This window comes from Medicago sativa, chromosome 3, assembly GCF_051527215.1.
Source record: "Medicago sativa cultivar Bolivia chromosome 3, Bolivia_mono, whole genome shotgun sequence".
Classification (NCBI taxonomy): Eukaryota; Viridiplantae; Streptophyta; class Magnoliopsida; order Fabales; family Fabaceae; genus Medicago; species Medicago sativa.
This window is the reverse complement of record NC_140751.1, coordinates 58989740-58993306: the sequence shown is the minus strand read 5'-3', so window position 1 is coordinate 58993306 and position 3567 is coordinate 58989740. Positions and strand designations below refer to the sequence as shown.

At 31.4% G+C, this 3567-nt stretch overlaps 1 long non-coding RNA gene across 1 annotated transcript; it reads right to left on the bottom strand.

Annotated features, from left to right (window-relative positions):
• Positions 1-601: 601 nt before the first annotated feature.
• On the bottom strand, positions 602-2691 carry LOC146938650 (uncharacterized). The gene is made up of 2 exons (XR_015031372.1): positions 2466-2691; positions 602-933 (listed from the first exon to the last, which is right to left on the bottom strand). It is a non-coding gene; the product is annotated as an uncharacterized LOC146938650 (long non-coding RNA).
• Positions 2692-3567: the final 876 nt, after the last annotated feature.

Below are 3567 nucleotides of genomic sequence, written 5' to 3'. Positions count from 1 at the left end.
AAGAAAAAAACCGTTTAATCTTTTGACAATTATTTTATCTCTACTCTACATAAGATTTTTTGTTACAGAATACAAAAAGGTAAAATATGTTGAGGTGTCAAATGATTAGATCAGAAATTCGGTTCATAAGATTTAAAATACAATGAGTAATTTGTTGAGATATTTATGCCAAATAAAAGGGTGCGGTTATGGTGCATAAGGAAATCCTTATGCACCCTGCATAAATCCAGAAATGGTTTTGGAGTACAACCCACAGAAACCATTTCCACAGTAAAATGGTTTTGGAGTACAACATACTATAATTTTATGCAGGGTGCTGGAAACTATTAAGTACATTTAATGGTTTTGGAGTACAATTCACAAAAACCATTTCTAGATTTATGCAGGGTGCATAAGGATTTTCCTTATGCACCATAACCGCAGCCCAAATAAAATATTAGTTTTTAGAAAATAAAAAAATAATGAGAATAAACGTGGAAGCGACATGTGGCATATATATATATATATATATATATATATATATATATATCCATCTCCTTAAATAATAATTTTTTTAGATAAACCAAGAGCATCAACTTACATCAAAGTGAAACAATCTAAATAATATTAATTACTAGATTATTTTATTTCATTACCATCTCTTATGGTACAAATTCATAACTACAAAGTTTTTGAACTTATAAAGAGAAAAGAAATTCAAATTATTGGGTTCCAACACAATAAACAAATCACAACTCGTGAAAAGTTCAAGCATGGCGTTTGTGTACTCTCTTGGGGTCTGAAACTAAATACATAATCATATGGGCACAAAATCTATTGTTTAAGTGATTTTAACACATTTACATTGGTTATATACACAACTTAGTTCATGATCCCTATTGCAATACATTTGTTTTGGACAATCAGAAAGCCTATTACATCTAATACGCAACGCTGTAATGAAATGAAAAAAAAAAAAAGAATCAAATAATATAACTAAAATGGGATGAAATATTATTTATAAAGTAAAGATTTGAATACTATAAAAAATAGGTTTAATTGCAGTTTTGGCTCTCAATGCTTCACAATCTTGTGATTTTGGCCCCTTATAAAAAACAATAACAATTTTGCCCTCTATGTTTAGCCCATTTTACAAAAGTGATCCCTTCCTTTGAGTTTTATCAAGTCAATGCTTATGAGGACACATTCTTAGATGACAAGGACGTCATGTGTGTCTAATTTTATTTTAAAATTAAAAAAATCCAACTCATCAATGATTAAAAAAAAAAAAACTAAAAATCTCCTTCTTTTTCTTCTCTCTCTTCTTTTATATATCTTCTTCTCTCTTCTTCTTTCTCTTCTCTCTCCATTAAAAATTAAGAACAACAACAATCAATCGATCATCACAAATTAAAAACACAAAAATCATCACACATAAAAGCATGAGCTAACTATTGTCCTTAATTTTTGCTCAAATTAAGAAAGAAAAAAAAATCAAGAACAACAACAATACATTTTTGCTTCAATTTCATCATCAAACCCATTTTTAACAGTTGGTGTTAAAAGAACAAGAACATTGTATATTGCACTTTAGCCACAGTCAAACCACGCATAGCCATTGTTCTACCGTGGCTAATATCCAAAATTTCTAAAACAAAAATTTCTTCAATTTTTTCGGAATGAGCACAAAACATACCATGGCACTAGGCTAGCGCCTCACAATACAAACAAAAAGTCATAAATAGGAACCTGAAAACAGTGAAAAAAACGCACCAAGATTGGTATTCTTCATCCGATTCAAGAACCTAAAATCAATATCTTTTTCTTCTTGTTATTTATTAACCCAGATTGGTGAACGATATTCAGCATCACATATCTAAAAAATTTTAAACTTGCATACCCATGTTCATCCAGATTCAAAATTAATGGAATTAGATTTTTTTTTACCCAAATTCGGGAATCTATACTCAACCCTTTTTAAAATTTGAAAATAAATGGGATTGTTGTTGATGTTATTGTTGCGGTGGAGGAGTTGTTCATCCATAAAAATATTACTTATTTGTGATTGTTGTTGTTGTTCTTCATTTTTTAATGGAGAGAAAAGAGAAAGAAGAAGAAAGAAGAAGAGATATGAGAGAAGAGAGGAGAGAACAGAGAAAGAAGGAGTTTTTTATTTTATTATTATTATTATTATTATTATTATTATCTTTTTAATCATTGATGAGTTGGATTTTCTGTTAATTTTAAAATAAAAAAATACATACATGGCGTCCTAGTCATCTAAGAATGTGTCCAAATAAGCATTAACTTGGTCAAAATCAAAGAAGGGGCCACTTTTGCAAAAGGGGCTAAACATAGAGGACAAAATTGTTATTGTTTTTTTATAGGAGGCTAAAATCGTAAAATTGTGAAACATTGGGGGCTAAAACTGCAATTAAGCCAAAAAAGTGAAGAATAAAATTTGAAGCGGATAAAAATTGGCTTACCGTCAACGTTCCTTGAAAAAAGAAATAAGGAAATAAGGATAATCATAACGTAAGTAAATTTGACAGTTTCAACCATATTTCTCCTCCCCACCCTTTGTATGTACCAAATAGTTTTATCACTTTATAGTTTTAAAATCTAATCATCTCCTTACTCTATTAAATACCTTTTAATTGTCTCTTAAGTAGATCAATGGGTCGTGTCTGTCCATTTAGCAACACATAGTAATAAGGTCACATAAACCGTAACAATCATAAGAATTTCTTCTGTTTTTTACTAAGTTCTGATTATATTATAACCTTTCGAGATGGGTAAAGATAAATCACAAGTATTTTTTATTTCTTGAAAAAATTAGAGTGCAAAGTGATGGTCGGATTAGGCTAGTGTACCAAATCGTTTACCAAGTAATAAGTGATAAGTGAGTATCGTATCCACAGGGATTGTCGTTTCATCCAAACAATCCGCGTTACTTATTTTGTTTTGACGGTATAAAATAAAGACTTAAGGGTTAAGAGATTGCAATTTTATCTGTTTGTAACAAAGCAAGTTACCTGTTTTGGTTGCAGAAAAGTAAGAAGCGGTTATGATTCTTCAAATCCCCCTATTTATTTGTTCGATATTAAATAAAATGCATGTCGCATTTAGTAATCCTCAGTATACTATCTAAGTGATGAGGCCATTGGGACGTTAGTAACCTAGTCGGTTGTCAAGTTGCAACTGCTGATCGCACGGTGATCTTTACGTGCGGGGTATTACTCTCCCAGTTGATATAGGTTTATCCCTCCAATGTTTAGTTGCACCTGCTGATCACACATTGATCTTTATGTGTGGGGTCTTACTACCTCAAAGGTATTGAAACACAAACTTGAATTGGTGTCGCTTAATTTCCTAAGGCTATTAAGTGCCAAAGTTCCTGAAGTTCCTCCCATCCATGAATCTTAGGTATCCTATAGCACACTCTCCCTCTTGGTAGTTCTACAAACGAGTAGCCCTATCAACGTCTACCTTATAAAGGGTTGAGGAGAATGGTTCTACTAGGCTCAGCAGATTTCTAAGTAACTTCACTTCCTAAGTACTTAATGTTAGGGTCAACTCGCTAGGTTC